Raw genomic sequence first — 22,246 nt, 5'->3', positions numbered from 1 at the left:
AATGTCATAGACAGTGCACTTATAAAGTGAGTGGATGATACCAAGATGAGGGCGTTGCATGTGTTTTGAAGGATAGGATTAAATTTCAAAATGATCTTTGCAAACTGGAGAGGACAAGAGGCAATGGGCTTAAATTGCAGCAAGGGTGGTTTAGGTTGAACATTAGGAAAAACTTGCTAACTGCCAGGATGGTTAAGTACTGGAATAAATTACCTAGGAAGATGTGGAATCTCCATCACTGGAGATTTTTAAGAGCAGGTTAGACAAACACCTGTCAGGGATCCTCCAGATAACACTTAGTTCTGCCGTGAGTGCAGGGGACTGAACTAGATGGCCTCTTGAGGTCTCTTCAAGTCCTAGAATTCTGTGATTCTATGGACTCATGGAAGATCAGGATGGTACTACTATCTGCTGACACAATTGAATTGAAGAGAATCAAGGAGAACAGGGAGGAACATATGTGGCCAGTCCCACTCCACACTATTTGGACACTGAACAGTGATCACAAATTGTCACACATTTATGGCCCCAGGACCATTAGAAAGGTTTGTGTAGCAACAGATGACACACGACATTAAACAACTGATTGAAAATACAAGTGACTACTTTCCAAGGTGGCCAGGATATCCAACATCATTGCTTGTGTAAAGCAGTAGGAATCATGCAATTCACTGTATAATGTAAAGATTCCTTTAATTTTTGAAATGCTCATTTGCACAGTGTTACTTGTTAACATGTTGGTCCCACCCAAAGCCCGAGATCCATTTTGTCTGTGTTGTTGCAGTTATTTAGATTGAATAAAAAAATACTTTGTCTGGCTTCCTCTCCTGTTTTCATGCTTCGGAGGCGACATGGGGCCTATCCTCACTGGTGCACTTCAAACCTGAGCTGCAGTAGATCAGCTATTCTACTAATGGGTCACTTGTAAGCAAAATAGTTCATTTCATGGCCCTGTGGTTTTGACATAGGACTGGGAGGCAGGAGAAACTTGCTATACTACAGCTTTGCCCCAGACTCTGATTTTTGGAAAGCTGTTCTAACTTCTGTGCCTTCCCCGTCTTTAGATGGAAATAGTAATTACCTACCTCCAAGGATTGGTGAGGCTTCATTAATGTTTGTAAAGTGCTTTGTGATCAGAGGATAGAATGTGTTGCAAAAATGCAAAGTAGTATCATTTACTATTCTCATTTATTATAGTCCTGTCTCTAGCCAAACTGTGATCCAGTTTCCTGGGGTGGACAAATGCAAGAGAGACTAAATTGAGATTTAGGTCATTCCATGTGTTTTATCTCTGTTGATGTTTGGGTTTTTTTTTGTTTTGTTTTGACTGAGGGTGGGATTTAGGGACATGTAGTGAAAATGATCTGCGTAACTGAACTCTTCTCCACCTCTCAATCCTTTTTCTACCATCCATCTTCCCACCGAATAATTGACTTTACAGACCCCTGAGTAGTGCTTCTATTTTGTTGCCTTTGTTAGTTGTCTTTTTTATGTCTCTCCTTTTGTGTACCCAAGGTTGAAAACCACTGTACTCACCTATATCCCTTCATATATGAAAGGATCACTCTGGCATTAATCAGCTATGAACATTTTACGTTCCTTGGCTATTTTAACAAGATTTAAAGTGGCATCTCCAGGAGCCCTCAGTTCTTGGAAACTATGATTTTCCCCTTTCCTTTAATTAGTAGAGAAGTTATTCCAGCGATGCCATCAAACAATGCAAAGATTAAGAACTACTGCTTTGGGGTAGTCATTGCTTAGGTTTATAGCTGAGTTTTCAAATACTTAAGAGTTCCTGGAAGGAAATAGCAGGTGCGTTTTCAAATCCAGAGTGTAGTTATGAATGAAGAGCCCTTCATCTATAAAACTGACTTCAAAAGTGATCCAGAGGAGGCCGAACAGAATTTTAAGGTCAGCTGAGTTTTTGTAACATGGTTGCCAGCATTGCAGGCCACAGAGATCATCCTGTTGTTTGATAGTCAGGCAAGGAGCAGTCAGTCATGGGAAAGGAGTGTAATTTTTACCTAGTCTTTCTCTTTGCATCTGGCAGCATCCCTGGTGATTGCTCCCTCAATGAAAAATCATACACAATTTGTGACTCAGACAGAAACATCATTTTCCCTCTGTCTAGGATTTTTCTTCTTTTCTCAAAGCCACTTCAATCCAGTAGACCTGAGGCAAATGGTACTATGGTTGCCAACTCTCCAGGATTGTCCTGGAGTCTCCAAGAATCAAAGATTAATCTTTGATTAAATATTGTCATATGATGACACCCACAGGCATACGTCCAAACAACACTGGTAACCCTGAATGCCATGAAGGTGCACCTGAATGCCATGAAGGTGTGATGCAAGATCCTCCATTTGCAGGGTCCTTTGTTGTTCCATCTGCAGGCCCACCACACTCCTGCTGTCACCAGCAGGACTGTCTACATCAATTGAGACCTGATATGAACCATGTGTCTTCACCTTGGTCTTAGAGCTTAAAGCAGTGGAGACAGTACTTTCTCCATTTTCCTCTGTGTTGTTCAATTATGCTGGGGAGTAACTTGCTCGAGGAGCCAGATGATGACTGAACAAAACCTGAACCCAACTATTCTTCACTGATGAAACAGCTGCAGAGGCCAATGCCTCAATCCCTTCAAACCTCCCTTCCCATGAGAATTCTATTTTCAATCACTTTGAATAAAAGTCTCTTTCAGTCCCTGATTCCTGGCTGTGTTGTGTTTTCAGGGCACTCTTTCTGAAGATGGAATAGTTAACCCAGTCCAAGCCATGCATGCACCTGGAGCAAGGCACGTGGAAAGCAAGAATGCCAAAAAAGCCACTTTGGGGTGATAGTGAATAACAAATTAAATATTAGCGCTCTGTGTGGTATGATGACAAAACCAGCCAACCAGCCCTCACTCATCAAAATCCTGGCCATTGGGAGTTTTGCCATTGACTTTAAGAGGTCAAGGAGTTCCCCCAACATGATTTAAACAGGGAGGAATCATGGAGAAAGGAGGTGGGATAGTTCATCTCTGTAAGACCCTGTGAGATCATGCCTAGAATACTGTAGCTATTGCATATAGGTTAAGACTCTTACTATCTGGAGAGAATCAACAAATTGGAGCCTATTAAGAGAACACCATCAGAAATGATTGCAGGGTTGGAGCACATAATTTTTGAGAAATGATTAAAGGAATAAAATATGTACAGTTCTCTTAAGTGATGATTAAAGGATGAGCCACACACAGTTATAAATACCTATAAACATTGGAAGGGTGCAAACATGAACACAGAGGAGGGAGAAGAATTGTTTTAGATGTCCACACATTAAAGTATGCCTTTGCCTGCAGTCCCTTCACCTATGTCACACCCATGCTGGATCTTAGGACAATCTGGCCTTGAGTAAACAACCCAAGATGTAGCACCCGCTCCCCCAAACATCGTCATAACATGATCTTTGGTATTTTCCTTGAAGGGTGCTTCCCCTTGCAAAATTAAGTTTAAGCAAGGATCAATCAACACTTTGCAGAGATGGAAAAGATCCACCATTGCACAGTAAATGGTGGAGCATGTTTGAGTTACACAGTAGGTACATGCCTTAAAGGGTGACCATAATACAGAGTGCCCAGTTACTTCTTTCTGATAAATGCTGAGAAGAACTTCAATCTACAGTATGCTCTATTTGACTCAGTTTTCCGAACTAACAACTAGACACATGGTTGAATTTAATTAGCATTAGTTAAATTTAAAATGTCAGCATGTTCCATTATATTTAATATAAGTGCACATTTTATGAAAAGCCCCTTGTTCATAAAGAATGTACCACTCATCCTTTTAAAAAATGAACCACTCACCCTTTTAAAAAATGAACATGGCATTTTATATATATACGCGCACACACACACACACACACACACACACTGTGACAGGATCAGGCCAGATGGCTACAAGAGAGTGGTCGAAGGTTGATACATTAGCTCCAGATTAAGCAGGTCCCTTTTCCTTGGGTAAAATAACAGGGACTAATCCAGAACACTCGGGAACTTTCTAGAATTAATTAAGGCAGGCAGGCTAATTAAGACACCTGTAGCCAATTGGGGAGTTACTAAAATTAATTAAGGCTAATCAGAACACCTGGTATAAAAAGGCTCTCATTCCAGTTAGTGAGGTGCATAAGGAGCTGGGAGTGAGAGGACGTGCTGCTGGAGGACTGAGAAGTACAAGTGTTAACAGACATCAGGAGGAAAGTCCTGTGGTGAGGACAAATAAGATGTTGGGAGGAGGCCATGGGGAAGTAGCCCAGGGAATTGTAGCTGTTGTGTAGCTGTTCCAGAAGGCATTCTAGAGAGCTGCAGTCCACAGGGCCCTGGGCTGGAACCCAGGTTAGAGGGCGGGCCCGGGTTCCCCCAAAACCTCCCAACTCCTGATCCAACACAGGAAGATCTCTGGCGCTAGCAAAATCCGCCAATAAGCGCAGGACCTACCAAGCTAGAGGAGGAACTTTATCACAATATATAAAGGGTGTATATATATATAGAAAGAGCTTGTTTTAGTGTGGGCAGGGTGAGGAGGGAAGGAAGTGTCTGTTTGCCTTCTGTAAAGCCTTCTCGTGATTTAGCTGCCTTTCATGAGAATAAAACTGTAGTGGGCTTCCTGTTCCCACCTCTTCTTCATGGAAGAACCTTTCAATCTGCTTGCATCCCTTGTCCATTTATAGAAAAGTATATTTAGTGATGTCAGGGGACCCCATTTAATTTGCTCCAAAAGGCCCCTGATTTCATTTATACAAAAAAGCTTAACCCACTACTGTGAAGTCACTAAAGGCATAATTAAACTCTTCTTTGACCAGGTTAGTGGCCTAGTGAATGGGGAAAAGCAATAAATGTGATATAGGTGTGGTCGCCTCACCTCAAAAAAGATATTCTAGCACTAGAAAAGGTTCAGAAAAGGGCAACTAAAATGATTAGGGGTTTAGAGAGGGTCCCATACGAGGAAAGATTAAAGAGGCTAGGACTCTTCAGCTTGGAAAAGAGAAGACTAAGGGGGGATATGATAGAGGTATATAAAATCATGAGTGATGATGAGAAAGTGGATAAGGAAAAGTTATTTACATATTCCCATAATACAAGAACTAGGGGTCACCAAATGAAATTAATAGGCAGCAGGTTTAAAACAAATAAAAAGAAGTTCTTCTTCATGCAGCGCACAGTCAACTTGTGGAACTCCTTACCTGAGGAGGTTGTGAAGGCTAGGACTATAACAATGTTTAAAAGGGGACTGGATAAATTCATGGTGGCTAAGTCCATAAATGACTATTAGCTAGGATGTGTAAGAATGGTGTCCCTAGCCTCTGTTCATCAGAGGATGGAGATAGATGGCAGGAGAGAGATCACTTGATCATTGCCTGTTAGGTTCACTCCCTCTGGGGCACCTGGCATTGGTCACTGTTGGTAGACAGATACTGGGCTAGATGGACCTTTGGTCTGACCCGGTACGGCCGTTCTTATGTTCTTATATTTTGACTGTAACGAGGCTTTTAAGGCAGTCCCGCATGACAGGCTCATCAGCAAACTAGAGAAACATGGTCTAAATGAAATTAGTTTAAGGTGGGTGCACAAGTGTTTGAAATACTGTATTCAAAGAGTGGTTATCTATGTTTGCTGTCAAACTGGGAGGATATATCTAGTGGGGTCCTGCATGGCTGGTCAGTCCTGAGTCTGGTATCATTCAATTTTTTAATTAATGAGTTGGATAATGGAGTGGAAAATATGCTTATACAATTTGCTGGTAACACCAAGCTGGGAGGGGCTGAAAGCACTTCAGGTAACAACCTTAGAATTCAAAAGAACGTCAAATTTGCACTGGTGAGGTGTCAGCTGGAGCACTGTGTCCAGTTCTGAGCGCCACACTTGCGGAAAGATGCGGGTAAATTGGAGAAAATCCAGAGGAGAACAACCAAAATGATAAAAGGTTTAGAAAACCTGACCTAAGAGGAAAGGTTAAAAAAAGGGAAATGTTTAGTCTTGAGAAAAGAAGACTGAGAGGGAACCTGATAAGTCTTCAGATATATTCAGGGCTGCTATAGAGAAGATCGTAATCAATTGTTCTTCATGTCCAAAAGAAGTAATAGTCTTAATCTTCAGTGAGGGATATTTAGCTTAGATATTAGGAAAATAACTTTGTAACTGTAAGGGTAATTATGTTCTGTAATAGGCTTCTGAGAGAGGAATCCCCATCACTGAATGGTTTACCAACAGGTTGAACAAACACCTGTCAGGGATAGTCTAGGTTTACTTGGTTCTGTCTCAGAGTGGGAAGCTTGTCTTGATGACTTCTCAATGTCCTCTCCAGACCTATATTTCTATGATTCTATAATGGCTTAAAATACAACTGATAATTATGAAAGCCATGCTGCCTGTATGAGTAAATTAAAACCCTACGGAACTTTTATTTAATGTCTTGGTATAAATTATGCATCTGGGGCCAGACCATATAAGGAATGTACTTAATCAAAATTCTAGCTGAAACGTCTCTATTTAGATACCATCCAATCCACTGCTCACTGAAGTAAATGAAAACACTCCCATTCAGTGGGTATTGCAGCAGGCTCCAACCTCTGCTACCCTTCCCTCCTCCCCTAAACCATCATTCAGGGCCCTACAGTGTGTTACCCTTTCTTCTTACTGAAGTTGACAGGGTGGGGACATAACCAGATGGGGTGACTTTTAGAACTTGCCAATTCCACTGCATAACCAACTGGAGTGGTCACTGCAGAGTGAGCTCAGGAAACAAAACAGACCTGGGCCTCTCATCCGGCGCTGCAGAGCTCTTCTGGAGAGCCACTGGGCATTTGGACATAGTTTGTAAACAAAAAATTGATATTTAAGATAAATTTGACAAGCTTAACGGGGATGATTAGAATTTTAATCTGAGGCATTTTAATTACAATACAACAACAAATGATGCCTCAGTTCAGAGTTTGACATGCACTGTGGCTTTAAGTTGTTTTTAATAAACATAGTAGACAGTAATATCAGTTTAGAAAAAAAGATATGCGAGAATAAAATGCAAATTTAAATGCAAAGGTTAGGCTAGAACAGATGACTCATGCTTTATCTGTGTGGAAGTAATTATACGCTAGAAATTCAGAACACTGGTTCTGGACTTATAAAGAGCAAATCACCATAGTGAGATTTATCTTCTAGCTAATTTTATGGGTAATTGAGAGTTTTAAGAAGCTGCTGTTTAAGAGGGGAGGAAGGTCATTGTTACTTCAGTTCCCTCTTTCCTTTTTGTTAAAGGCTATTCAGTGTGCATTTAATGCATTCACATTTATCAAATCATTTTGTTCTTTCCTGAAATTTCCCATCAAGGATGTTGATCATCTCATCTATATTTCTTTATGCTTTCTGAGATTATTTGAATGCCTTGATGTTCCCACAGAAATGCTTGCCAATACCTTTGAGATGTAATAGTCTGCAAAGCCACAATGACAAACAGAAAATTCTCAGGGGATATTTGATAAACCACGGTTCTTTTTGTTCTATTTTCAGTCACCTGTAAATATCTTGCAATCTTGCTGAGAGTAACGTCTTTTGTGTTTTCAAAGACATTTGGTCATAAAAACCACATACACTTAGTTCTTATTAGGATTATGCACAGATCTTGATTTAAGTGTTCCTAAAGATTGATGCCAGTAGGCATCAACCTGCAGCCTGTTACAAAAAGTCATATTATGGGAAAGTAAAAGGTGGTTTGATTGCTAAAATACTGAACTTGCTCATCATAGGGTGTGTTTTAGGTAAATTTCTAATCTGGCAAAGCCCATCCCTCTCCAGGCAGCCCCCTTTTAGTCCCCTCTTATGACATGCAGGAGGAGCTGTGGGCCTATTCTGTCCCTGGACCCAAAGTTGGGGCATTCAGTGATGGTGCCCCAACAACCAGCGCAGTTCTAGGAGTGGTGATTGTTGTCAGATGCTACCGGTGTGGTGCTCTGCTCTGTTCAGTGTTGATATCACTCAGCTGCGTGCGTGTGTTCCCTCTGTGTGCTGTCCCAGCTCTGCGCAGACAGTTGACACAGCAGACCTGAAGAGAACCCCCAATGACCACAGACTCTAGTAAGGTACGAAGGCACATCGGCCAGGTTTATTGTTGAAGAGAAACACAGTTTCCAGCTCCCTGGCAAACGAAGTCCAAGGTGCTGCTAAGGTGCAGCTAGCCAGTACTTATGTGCTCCCTGGCAATGGACTCAGCTCAGTCAGTGGCGGGACTTTCTACTGCCCACTAGGCTGGACAAAGACACCGCCCCAGGGATGCATTCTTATACACAGGTACAAACAAGTTACACATCACTCCTGACGTATGAGGTGCAACCCCTCTACGTAGTAAGGTGCCGCCTCTCACCTTGTACATGTTAGTTCGAACAAAACAACTCTATCCATCATATTACCCTTTTGGCCCTGTCATTGGGATGGCTCTGCCTGTTCCTTGTTATCTGTGTGGAGTGTACAAGTATGTGAATGTTCTGATATCTGGTGTTCAGTACCTTTTAGGTATGTCTCTTTTTACAGCATCAGCCCTTTCCTTGCCAGCTTCTGTGAGCAGGGCCTGCCTCTGGCTCACAGCTTAACTTTGCTTTATGTTAGCAAAATCTTGACCATTACTTTAGTTCAGGCCTTAGGCCTCCTGCCGAGCCTCTGATACCAAGGTTTATATCTCAGGGCCTCCTCTTACTACAGTGATGATGAAAATACTGAAAGGGGGAGGGGGATGGGGAGTTAAATAGTTTTCTAGTATTTTTCTCCTCATTCTCAATTTCCAATTTTTAATTTAATTTGACTTTTTTTCTTCAAATGCAAGTTCAAAAATAAATAGTATCTAAACAGCTGCCTGGATGCAAGAAAGCTTTACCCAAGAAAGTAAACATGCCTTACCATAAATGATCTCTTTGAATCCTGAATCCTGCCCCTTTGATATTTGGGAATAAAGGTACATTGACCCCATATCCTACATGGTTGCTGCACATTTGCCTGACTGTTCTAGAGGACAGTACACAGGTGTGGGAGGGAGCCGGGATGTGGAAGGGGTGGGTGAGGACCTCTGGTCTGGGGATAGTACCTAGGGAGATGCTGAAGGGGCCAAGGAGATCACTATCCCTCTGACTAGTCCTTCTTGGCTCCTCCTTTCTTCTCCATGCATATTACTACAGCCCTGCGCTGCAGGCATCCACAGTGGAGATGCTATGAGATGAGAGAGAATTGTGGATGACAGATACAAACTACCCTTTGGGTTGGAACTTGGAGAATTCCAGGGGCTGAGTCATCTTTCCTCCTCCCGCCCATAAGTGCCCTAAAGATTCAGGAGAATTGTAAGCACCTATGGGGCCATCTGCTACAGCTGACAGCTCTGCTTCAAAGCCCATAATAGGCACTTATTTCTGAAAGCCATTCTGCCCCTTCATCCACTCCCCAGTTGTCACAGCAGGGAAGATCGTTCCTGTCTCACTGTTGCTTCAGGAAAGCACTTCCTTCTTAGATAGTAGTCTCCGGTGGTCCCTGCCATGATCCCTAGCCACATACAGCAATGTTGGGACAGACTCACCGACTCTTCCATGTGGGGTAGGTCAGCTGATGTAGGGTAGAGTTCTGCCCTCAGGAATTTACTTCCCCTCCACGTGTGCATAGATCAGGCTGACTATCCAAGTCCTGAGGACTCTGCACTGTATACGGGACCAGTGCTCAGATTTGGCCCCAAGTATATGAGTGCCTATATACTATGGGGATAGTCACTACACACAGACCTATTTGATAACAAGAAAACAATCTCTGAAATAATATTTACATCATGTTTATTGTAGTGGAGATTTGTGGCCTACTTTGGATGGTAATACATGTTTATCTAGTGATTTCCATTTTCAAAGTGACAACAAACATTAACTAGTCTAATTAGTCTTTCACAAGACTATTCCCCACCCAGCCGAAGTTGAGAAATAATAGAAATCTTCTGTGGCCTGGCTTTTCTGTGAACTTTTCCACTCAGTGTCTAGTTTAGGTAATGCTACACTGACACACCTACCATGGAATGCTCAACCATCATTATTATTTACTTTTTTAATAAATAAAAATAAGAAGTTGTATTGAATTAGAGCTGCACGTAACAGTTCTACTGCATACTCTATGCACCACAACTGTTGCATGCAGAAAATCTAATTCAATGTAACTATTTTTATATATCTAACACCTACAAGTCCACGAAGCCCTTTACAGTGGGCGTAGACAGGCATGGTACTTCCCCCAAACAGTTTACAATCTGAATTTGGATTTGATGTAAGAAATGGGGTAACACACTGCAGAGAGAAAGCTGTGCGGGGTATGATGAGGGTTACAACAATATGCTCACAGGATTGATCAGTAGGCCTGGGCAGATCTTAGTGGTTCATTCGTTTTCCTTTTCTCCTTCCAATTATTTTGGAGCATTATTCAAATGCCTAGGGAGCCAGCATGTTTCTAAGAAAAAAAAAATCTGCAACATTTTAATCGTATTTGTTTAATATTTCAGATGATATAATGCAAATTATCCCCTTAAGGTTTAACACAAGGGGTAGTGCTGGTTACTATTACAGCACAAGATTTTTCTCATTAAGGCCCTAATTCTGCAACTGGATGTGTGCACCAACAGGGGTCTGCACTTGCCCAGGACTCAGCTGGATGATCAGGGAGTAAGGAATCATAGTTTCCTTCAGACGTCAGTTTTAAAACAGGCCCCTTTATCTTTCTTCTCTTGTTATTTATATAGTTTTTATTTAGCAAATAAATATTGACAGCTCCTGGAATTTCACATAAAGGAACACATCAGCCATTCAATTAAAAAAAAAAAGTAGTGCAGGTTTCAAAGAGGGAATATGTTTTTCAAGCAGTAATTAAGGTAACAAATACATTCATTATTTATGTAATCTCTATCTTAAAATAAATCAAGATTTTTCTGCACAAAATAGACAATCTTTTAATAAAAGAAGCATTTGAGGCAAAAATACTTCGGAAGGGAATAAACAGCAGCAGCCCTCTGGCAGCAAATATTTTCAGGGCACTACACAAAGTAATTCTGAAGCCCAAAAGCACTCAGAGGCTTTAAGGAAACTTCTTAATATACTGAGATAATGAAGAGTACCTAGTAGTTCTTTAGGCAAGTGATTCATACTTCAAAGGGATAGAATCTTAGACTTTTAAGGTCAGAAGGGATTATTGTGATCATCTAGTCAGACCTCCTGCACATTGCAGACCACAGAATCTAACCCACTCCTGAAATAGACCCTAACCTCTGGCTGACTTACAGAAGTCCTCAAACCTTGTTTTAAAAACTTCAAGTTACAGAAAACTCGCCATCTACACTTGTTTAAACCTGGAAGTTACTCAAGCCCCATGCTGCAGAGGAATGTGAAAAAATCTCAGGGTCTCTGCCAAGCTGACTTGGGGGAAAATCCCTTCCCAACCCCAAACATGGCGATCAATTAGAACTGATCATATGGGTAAGACCCAATCTGATATCTGGGAAATAATTCTCTGTAGTAACTCAGAGCCTTCCCCATCTAGTGTCCCATCTCCAGCAGTTGGGGATTTTTGCTACTGGCAATCACCAAAGGGCCACATGTCATCATAGGCAGTTCGATCATACCATCCCCTTCTAGGGTGACCAGATGTCCCGATTTTATAGGGACAGTCCCGATTTTTGTGTCTTTTTCTTATATAGGCTCCTATTACCCCCAACCCCATCCCGATTTTTCACATTTGCTATCTGGTCACCCCATCTCCTCCATTTTAAGACTATTTTAATTTAGAAAGTGGCTTTTGGCTGTAGTTAAGGCTACATAGCAGTTTGCATGTATGATCATGCAAACAATTACGTTTTACTCAATGATCTATTATTTGAATCAATAGCAACTCCTTTAGAAGTGGTAAACATGTTTCTCTCTGTTCCACCATTCCTATTGCCTTGTCAACCTGAGATAATTGTATCAATTTAGTTAAAACAGTGGAGAAAGTGATTTAGTTTAAATGGTGTAACCCCCTGGCAGGGACATTCTTATTTTAATTTAAATTGGGTAATATCACTCTAGTTTAAATCGTTCCATTACCAGTTTAAGATATATCAGCATAAAGCACCCTTAAACTGAAATAAGAGTGTCCATACAAGGTGGTTGTGCCACTTTATTAAATCACTTTCTAAATTGACTTATTTAAATTGGTACAATTTTCTCATGTATATAAGGCGTATGAGATTTGGAACATTAGAGTGGTGCTTAATACAGGCAGTTAGCTTGCAAGAGTTCCCATTTAGGAGTCAGTCTTTAAAAGACTTATCAAGGAAGGATTTTTCCATGTAAGATCAAAGAAGAGTCTGAAGGTTTCATTTACTTGTTTGTTGTTTTTCGGCCTCTCCCTAAAGCTAGGTAGTCGCCTTTTGTGTTAGACAACTAGGTAACACCTAAGGAGTAGTTATTAATCACTAGCTTTTAATGTCTAATTTCAGCCTAACTCCAGTGGCTCTGAAACAGGTGAAAGTTATCTAATTACTTCAGCGCGCGCGCGTGTATGTGTTTGTGTGTTTAAATGAAATCTCACTAGTAGCTTAGGCAGCAAAGAATCCTGTGGCACCTTATAGACTAACAGACGTTTTAGAGCATGAGCTTTCGTGCCCATGAAAGCTTATGCCCAAGTTGCATCCGACGAAGTGGGTATTCACCCACGAAAGCTCATGCTCTAAAATATCTGTTAGTCTATAAGGTGCCACAGGATTCTTTGCTGCTTTTATAGATCCAGACTAACACGGCTACCCCTCTGATACTAGTAGCTTAAGTTCCTGGGTCCAGCAAAGTTGGACAGGTTTCAGAGCGGTTGCCGTGTTAGTCTGTATCAGCAAAAACAACGAGGAGTCCTTGTGGCATCTTAGAGACTAACAAATTTATTGGGCATAAGCTTTCGTGGGCTAGAACCCACTTCATCAGATGCATGGAGTGATAAATACAGAAGCAGGTATAAATACAGGAGCAGGTATAAATAAATTGGGCCACTCTCATTACCACTACAAAAGTTATTTTTCCTCCCTTGGTACCCTGCTGTTAATTTAATTGTTTCGTTAGACTGACTTCACACTTGGTAAGGCAACTCCCATCTTTTCATGTATTATACCTGCTCCTGTATTTTCCACTGATGAAGTGGGTTCGAGCCCATGAAAGCTTATGCCCAAATAAATTTGTTAGTCTCTAAGGTGCCACAAAGACTCCTCGTTGTTCTATCTTTGGTGTCTGTTTTGGGGTCTGGAATACACCATTGACTGCTGTGCCATAGAAGAGGTGAAATGGCAACGTTTATTTTTGGTTCACAACTCTGCCATTTGGATCCTGATTACAGGTAAGAAGGCACAGTGGACTGCCAGTCTGATGGAGAGCTGGAAAAACAGCTTTGGTTGGTTCACTGTTCTGCTTACACTGAAATGCTGTTGGGCTCAGCCGGAGATTATTTTCACAGAGGTTTCTCTGAATTACAAAATGCTCAGCATGAAAAGCTTCCGTTACCCCCAGACTTAACTGGTTAGTGGAGGGGTTACTCAGAGGCTATGTAAAGGAGAAAATCTTTATTTATCATCAAGAAAGACATACTCATTAAGGATCATGATCAGAAGGATTTAAATGAAGTGAGAATGGGGATTTGACAGGCCAGATCTGGGTTTACAAAACCTGTTTTGAAATATTACATTAATAGATGTGACTGGTTAAAAAACAAAACAAAACAAAAAAAAACCAAAACATGATTTAAAGGCATGAGTGCATTGCACTCTGTATTGGGTAATGGAAGATTCCTCTGGTGGCAGGAGAGCAGATTAAAAAGCAAAGTTAATGTGACTTTTGTTAACTGTATGTGAAGCATCTAGTTGGCATTTGGGAAGATTTGAAGCAGCTAATCCAGCCTTGAGCTGGATTATTAAAATTACAAAATCAGCTTCTGTAGTCATGGAGGGGTCAGTTTCTGACTATTTTTGAATTAAGTGGAGAGCCGCTTGAAGGGGAAGAGAGACTAATTAAAAAGAAGTCTGTAGGCCTAATCAACTCTCTGTGACAGGCAGCTGCAGAACTTGAAAAATTGCTTTCTGATGCCCAGCTGAATTCTGGTTATTCAACTGGCTGGTTGAGGAAACTATCCATGATGCTCAACAGTGTGGAAAGCCACAAACCTTTTGTGGTGAAGAGGAACCCAAAAGTACTGGGGATAGAGTAGGTTAGAATTTCTGAAGGTAAACTTGCAAGTTTGGTTTATTATCTTTGTCCAAGGATGGTGGAAAACTAGTTTGTATGGAAGACAGAGGTGGAAAAAAGATGGTTAGTATTTGAATCTCAAAAATGAAACAGCCAAATGCTTATTTTAGTGCATTGATTTATTTAGATACCTAAAGGACTCGTTCAGTGTTCTGTGTGTTGGGCACGACATTAACAACACAAAAATAGGAATAAAATGCAAATATGCAAAGAAATATAGATGGCATGCCAAATAAAGATACTTTAAAATGCCTATCCAGTTAAAATACATTAGTAAAGCTGACTGGAAAAAGTAAAGGGAAATGACCTCTTGGTAGTATTGATTGTGTTGCTGTTACTGTCATTCAATTTTACTGTGATGTTTAAAATACTTAATGGGCAGAACATTGATTGCCGGGTCAGTGATGTCAGAACTTAATTATGGTCCTGGAATGGTATAATCCCAATAACAACTTGCAGTGTTAATATATAAAATACATTTGGTGTAAGGACTTTTACTGTTTGTCCCTGGGAGTTTCATCATATGTTTATGTGTTTGGGTTTTATATAGCTAGATATAATAAATAGTGCCCAAGCACCTGCATTTCCATGTAAAAAGACTATCCAATCTTGCATGAACACATGGACAGCATTTTTCACCCCTCTGTAGTTATACATACATAGTATAACACCTGCCTCACAAACCAGGCAAAATAGAAAGCAGTAACTGCTCAGGAATTAATGTGCAATTTGTATTTTATCCATTTGGTAATAAAGAAATAGTCAATAAATCGTGTTCCTTGTGTTAAATCACAGCCACAATTAATGTCAAATAGATGTGCAGTAGAGAAAACTGGTGCCATTTTAAGGGTCCATTTAGTCTTCAAAAAAATTCTTTTGTTTATGCAAACATCTTAGTTGTTCCCACTGAACTCTATCCTCATCTGGGTAAATTGGTATTGCTCCATTGACTTTAATGTAGCAATGATTCACATCACCTGGGGAACTGCCCAACATGTTTAAGAAAATATGAGCCTGTGCTTTATGTGTAATAAATATTTCTAGCTGAGCGTAAGCGTGAAATTCCTCCAGAAATATGAACTAACACCATGTGGTTATTTTTTTTTAATAACTATACTCTTATCACCTCACTAATTGGCACTAGTGTGTGAGAGAAGGCATCCTGTGATGGATGAGTGAGGTTTTCAGATTACCAGATGCTTGGAGTAGATTCAATACATATAAGATCCTATTCCTTTTTGATAGGGAAGTACCACATCATCCCATCCCCGCCTCCTGTGTGAGCTCTAAAGCTCTGAGTCAAGATTACTTACCGTGTCTATTCTTTGATAGCGGTGGTGTAGTTTGGGGAGGAGGGCTCAGCTTCTAGATCTTTCATGACTGCCCTGCCCACAGTGGAAGTGAGCTAGAGGGGTGAACCCCACCACAGGTTGCCTGATCCATGCATGGGCTTAGGACATCCCATCCCACCACCGCCCCTCTCCTGGTCATTGTCTTTTATGACTGCTCCCTCCTGGCATTCCCAGGAATGCAAGCTACACCACAGAGGGCAGGAAGGTGTAATAAGGATGAAAGACCTTGTTCCTAAAGGATGGTGCAGCGTGTACACTCCATCTATGTAGTGGGGGGGTTGGAGGCGAAGTCTCACCTAGAGCTCCACCTGGGTCAGTGCCACATCTTTTCACACCTAACTGAGGGCTGTTCTCATGGATTGATTACAACCAACATAAGCCTTCAATAGATTCTCTTCAGTGCTGCCTCAGGTTAGCAGTTTGAATTCAGCATAGTCAGCATCCTTGCACTGTTTCCTGTAACCCTTAGTCATCATTGTGACCGTGTGCATCTTCAGATGTAGGAGTTTATTTTTTGTATAATGTGCAGGGATGTGAATGGGCACGTCCCAGAATTGAGATTAGAACATACGCCTTAGTGTTCATGGTAAAAACTGATTTTAATTTTATATTAGAAATAACCCACTAACAGTTCAAAATATTGCATTAAGGCAGTGGAAAATGTGTTATATCCCTCCATTGCAAAATGGGACACTGTCCTTATCCATTTCAGCAGTATACACAAGAGACTGTTTTAATATTAGGGATAAGCTGATCTCTTTGATGGAAACTATATATTTCCATCATTTATTCAGGCTGAAAAAAAGGATAACTGTGCATATAGAAGGGTTTAGTTTATTTTGGAAAGGAAATTTAGGAAAGGAAGCATCTATTTTGTTAATATACTATAATATATATATTTTTCTCACACGTACTACATGTATCATATTTCTGCAAGCACTTGGACACTATAGTTCTACGAACCATATAAATACCTATATATATAGATAGTCTCTTCAGATTGTCAGAGATTAAAGTGAATTTATAATGTAGTAAATAATGAGAAAAAATGAAATCTATATTTTCTTCGTGTATGAAAAAAAATAATTAAGCAACATTTTAGAAAAGGAAATCAAGCCAGGAAAAAATTTCAGACACTTTTAGTGTCGTCCCCAAATTAGCTTAATCAAGATGACTCATGTTGTCATGGATGGAATGGTGCAGTGGAACTACAAATTCAATAGCCCTCTCCTGTCTTATTTTATATTCATAAAAATGCAATCAGATGGGTTCTTTGCCTGTAAATTTATCTGCCATTTAAGGATGGCAGAGTATAATAATAGATGAAAAAAATAGCATGGTAATTAGGATACTGGATATAGCTAGGAAAACCAAACCGGTGGAAAAACTGACATGATGATATATTGACCTTACCAGTTTGAAGACAACTTTGCAGCCAAGTGTATGTAACCAGTAATACACAGACCAACTGGATCTGGAATAATCACAAGGCCTTGGAGTAGTAAACTACTCAATCGAAAAGTCTAACACTGATATGCAATTTTTAATTCAAATATACTGTAAAGAAGTGGGAGTAGACTCTAAGTGTTGTTTTCTTTTGTGGCAGTATTTTACTTGTTTAATGTTTTTTATATGGAAATAAAAACTAACTGAGATTGGACATGTAGTCTCAATACTATAGGATTTGTCTATTTGGAGAGCTCCCACGATCCTGGACTGGGCAACCAATCATCTCCTAAAACTTTTAAGGTAAAAGTGTTGACAGCCCTTTGCATACATAATGTCTGATCCTGTTACTACACACAGGTACATTTAGCTGTCATTGGACTTGTTATCCCTAGATTTCAAAACACATGACAAAGGATGGTAAGTATTATTATCCCCATTTTGCAGATGGGAAAAGTGAAACACATTTAGATGAGTGACCTACGCAGTGGCACATTGAGAGCTCAGTGACAGAACTGGGAATATAACCTGGTCTCTAGACACCGAGTCCAGTGCCCTATATCCACTGGAGCATGTTGCTGTCTGTGAGCATTTGAAACCATAGTCCTTTATTATTCCTCTTACTATGATCTGGAACATTTGTAATCAGATACCTTATGTAAAACTTGGAGCAGTGTTTAAGAATAGTAGTAATCTGCAAATGACAACAGGATCACAGTCAAATTTGTCTGATTTCATTGTTTTTCCTCTTGGAAAGAGTCAGTTTTATCACCTCTACCAGTGAGAAAAGCTTTGCCTGTTTCTAGTCCTTGGTGAGAGATTTAGTTGCTCTTGGAAAAGATAATGGTACTTCATCATGACTCAAGCACTTTCTCTGTAGTATTTGCAGACTAGATTGAAGTCCAGGTTTTTAAAGGTATGTAGGCAATCAACATTGCAATGTCTACATGATTTAGCCTAAATCTCATTTTCGGAAGTGATTTAGGCACTTACAAGCCTAAATACAAAACTCTTAAGTGCTTAAATTTGAGTACCTAAATCTCTTTTGAAAACAAGATGAAGATTCCTAAATCAGTTAGGCACTGCAACACTGAACACATCAAAATCCAAATACCTTTAAAGACTGGGCGTAAGTCTTCCTTCATCCCTGCCGCAACCTGGATCTCACTTCCTGCTCAACTCCTATTGCCTTTCCTTCTTTCATTCTGCTAATAAAGGGCAGGCTCCACAGGTACAAAGTAATATTTTATCCATATGCAATATGAAAATGCAGATGTAGTTATATGCAGTAATAATATCATCCTGTATGTGTGAGAGGCTATGTATGTTTTCAACAGTGTATATAAAAAAGAAAAGCAATCAATACTTATTAATGTATTAAATACTCCCGTTAATGTGTTCTTGCAGTCTTCAGAGATCAAGAATATTTTATCTTCTCATTTTGTGTTTGTGGAGAAACAGCATTTGGGTATGTATGGATTTGGATTCCACAAAAATGATTCCATAACTAACGACATGATGTGTAATGTGGTTTTCATTTTTATGCATGATTTTTTGACCCCTATATATTGTTCTCCAAAAAGTTTCTGTTTTACCTTAAATTGCATATGCTTATTCACAAACAAGAGCATTTTGTTGGCAAAGTTTGACATTAACTGGGCAAGATTTTTTTATGGGAACAGTTGCTGGGCTTTCACTAATTGAAAAGTCATCAAATATCCCTTTCTCTCCAAACATAGTTTAAGAGTTATGAGTGTGGTGCTGATCATGTCTTTTAAAGTATGGTTAACTTATCCCCCCATTCCTCAAATATGGTATATAAATTATTCTCCCCTAGTCTTCAGAATTGCTACGATAAGTTGTCTAACTTCCCCATAGATGGCACATCAGAAATGGGTCTTCCAGAGAGGCTTGACTGGGGAGAGGATGAGTTCAGGAAGGGCTCTCCATTCATCAGCTTTGGAAAGGAGGCAAACAGATGTTAGTCTGAGAAGTTGATAAATGGGTGAATGAGGCTGAGGCCACTCATGTAGTAGATGAGGCCAAAGATTCAATAGAATAAGACAAGGTTGGGTACATATGGAGGGTGGAGTTATGCAGACCTTTGAAGCTCATGACAAGAAGCTTCAACATGTCTAGTCTAAAATCTTCAGATTTGGGTTTTCTTTTTTTGTTTGGAGTGGTCTTCCTTAGTGATTAGTAGGGAGCTGAGGAATTTTATTCAGGTTGGGTTCAATATGTTGCCCTTATTAGATGCTAATGTTTTGAATCTGTAGAATCTCAATGAGGGTCTCTGTGAAGATTACAAGATCATTGAGTGATCCTGTGGAAGTTTTAAATTACATTAGAATATTTTCAGAGTTAAATCCCATGAGACTGATACCACGAGTAAGAACGTAAGGGATAGGGTGTGATTTTGACTAAGTGCTCATACAAGCGAATAATATGGAGTAAGATCTGCCCCTGCATTACACTGTTACCCAGCATGCCATGATCTTGGGTCCAGCTGTGAAGGAATAAGCAGGGATACTTGCTTGCTTACTCCATTCCTGGATCAAATATGAGTAGTGTGATACAGCATGGCCAGAGGGCAGCAGGAGCAAGGTATCTACCTCCCAGGAGAAAGGTTGGTATCAGGGGAGGAATTATGCCTAAGCCATGTCTCTGAGTCACAATATCTCCTGCCTCTTGGCTTGGCACAGTTTATGCACTACCTTTGACTCAAGGCTATGCCTGAAGTCACAGTCTAGTTTTAGGAGAGTTTCAGTTATATGTTTGGATTTAATCCAGCACTAATTTTCTCAGAAAAATCCTTCTGATCTGAAATACTCAAATATTTCTAGTATCTTGGTGGAAGAAAATTTTGGAAGGAAGTTTGGTGTTAACCAGAGGAGGTACTTTTATCAGACACACATCTGAAAAAGATGTATCCTTGCATCCGAAGAAGTGGGTATTCACCCACGAAAGCTCATGCTGCAAAACGTCTGTTAGTCTATAAGGTGCCACAGGATTCTTTGTTGCTTTTATCTGAAAAAGAGAGGGCTTTTATTTATGAAAAATCTCTGAATCTCCTTTGGTACCTATAGAGTTTATAAACATTTTGATAGGTCTTCCAGTGTTTAGAATGTTGCAGACCCACTCAGTTTAGTTTGGGTACTGCTTGTGGAGCTTAAACATCTACAGGCTAGCAGCATGAAAACTTTATTCTAAACACTACAGACCCCTAACAATTCTTACAAGACTGTCTTTAGACCTTAAAATGACCTTTCTATGCCTGCTTAGTTAATATGCTCCATATACCCACTTCTACTGTAAATTATAATAATCTCTGTCCTTCATTTCAAGGTTTACAGAGTTTACAAGCTCCTCAACTAAAACATTAGACTAGTATCTTCCAAACGGTTTTGAGAAGTACAGCTAGTACCCATGAAATGTACATGCTTTAAAACATACCCAACAATGCTCGTAAATTCTATACCAGTAGTTCTCAAACTTTTGTACTGGTGACCCCTTTCTCATAGCAAATCTCTGAGCTCAACCTCCCCCGCTCCCGTATAAATTAAAAACACTTTTAAATATATTTAACACCATTATAAATGCTGGATGCAAAGCAGGGTATAGGGTGGAGGCTGACAGCTTGCGACTCCCCATGTAATAACCTCACGACCCCCTGAGGGGTCCCGACTCCCAGTTTGAGAACCCCTGTTTTATACAATCAATAGCTAGACTTTATAAATACTGAGTGAACCGAAAGACGGTCTCTTGGTCAAATGTGGTGGTTTTTGAGAATTTAGGGCCTTCTTGGGAAATGATTGATTGAGGGAGGATGTTAAAAGGTTTCTGATCCATTAAGAGATGATGGGTGACACCAGAACAAAATTAGGATTACTTGTAGACCCTTAAGGACAAATTCCTTTATTTTCCAAATGTCAGCATTTTATAACCACAGCAAATCATCACTTAAACATAATGTTGTTTTGAATGAATGGAAGAGTGAATATATATTTGTCTTAATTTGTGCGTGTATGTGAAGGTTTATGCTCTGTGTATACACACACATATTAATATATATAACAGAATAGAAAAAAAACAGAATGGTTGGCAGCAAAGCAGGATATTTACTGCTTGAGGTGCTTTTCAGCGTTATCAGAAATGCTGATAGCACTACATCTGTTGTCTCTGAAAAGTGCCAGAAAATCTTTTTAATTTATAATGTGAGAGGAGGGAAGTGAAAAAAGATATGGTGCTGAAAAATTACACACGGTAGGAGATAGAGCTGACTAAACAATAATGTAAGTTTTATTCTCACTGTATAACAAACTGCTGCCACAATGCTAGGATTCCAGTCTATAAATCAACCTCCTATTCAGCAAGTCCATATTTTATATAGAAATGAGCCATGTTTTATTTTATTTTGTTTTGTTTTTATGTTTGTTTATTTTCCCACACAAGTAATGTGGCTATTTAGATTTGCACAGATATCCTCTAAGATAAATCATTACATGGCTGCATCACCTAATTTTTCATTTTTTAGCCTATTTTAAAAATGTGATATTTTCTAGCCTCTTTGTGTGTTTGTTTTAGATGTAAAGGGCTTGCTATTTAAAGACCTCATGTCTATGTGGTGCTTTAAAATGGCTTTAACTACATTTAGTTTCTCAGCCCATGCAAATTGTGTGCTCAAGGTGGAGCTTATAAAAGAAGGTGGGTCCTCTCATCAAACTTATCAAACATACCCAGCTTTAGCAATACGAATAGTCAAATTGTATTTTTAGATTTACAAATGAGTTATTTTTTACTAATTTTGGAGAGGTGGAGGTGAGGAAAGTTAATATAGGGTTCTGTTTCATGACTAGTACAAAGATATTTCTCTTTACTCCTTCTAAACCCATAGCTTGTTGCATGTTATGTACATTCGCCCGAATGGAATTGTGACTCTTTTCTTTGAACTTCTATTTTCTTGGCTTCAGTTCATGTGACAGCTATTAAGGGTTATCCAGACATTGTGTTATTGTTTGAATGCCTTTGTACTCTGTGAATCTGTTGTTCACGCTATGTGGTAAGTAGCTGTAAATGCTCCTAAATACAAATACGTGCTTGAATATCTACCTAGGCAAATTCAAAGAGCCCCAGTCATTGCTGTAGTTAAT

General features: G+C 39.8%; 1 protein-coding gene across 10 annotated transcripts in view; it reads left to right on the top strand.

Annotated features, from left to right (window-relative positions):
• The window catches only part of CTNNA2 (catenin alpha 2), a 750,149-nt gene that overhangs the window by 397,160 nt on the left and 330,743 nt on the right, over positions 1-22,246 (top strand). The window contains exon 1 of one of the 10 annotated variants that reach the window (XM_039539881.1): positions 13,272-13,396. The exons of the other annotated variants lie outside the window; for them this stretch is intronic. The gene's annotated coding sequence lies outside the window, so the exon portion shown is untranslated. Of the gene's footprint in view, positions 1-13,271; positions 13,397-22,246 lie in introns of those variants that run through there. 10 annotated transcript variants of the gene reach the window in all.

Source organism: Mauremys reevesii, linkage group 5, assembly GCF_016161935.1.
Source record: "Mauremys reevesii isolate NIE-2019 linkage group 5, ASM1616193v1, whole genome shotgun sequence".
Taxonomy (NCBI): domain Eukaryota; kingdom Metazoa; phylum Chordata; order Testudines; family Geoemydidae; genus Mauremys; species Mauremys reevesii.
The sequence above is the reverse complement of the archived record's forward strand: the minus strand, read 5'-3'. Positions and strand labels throughout refer to the sequence as shown.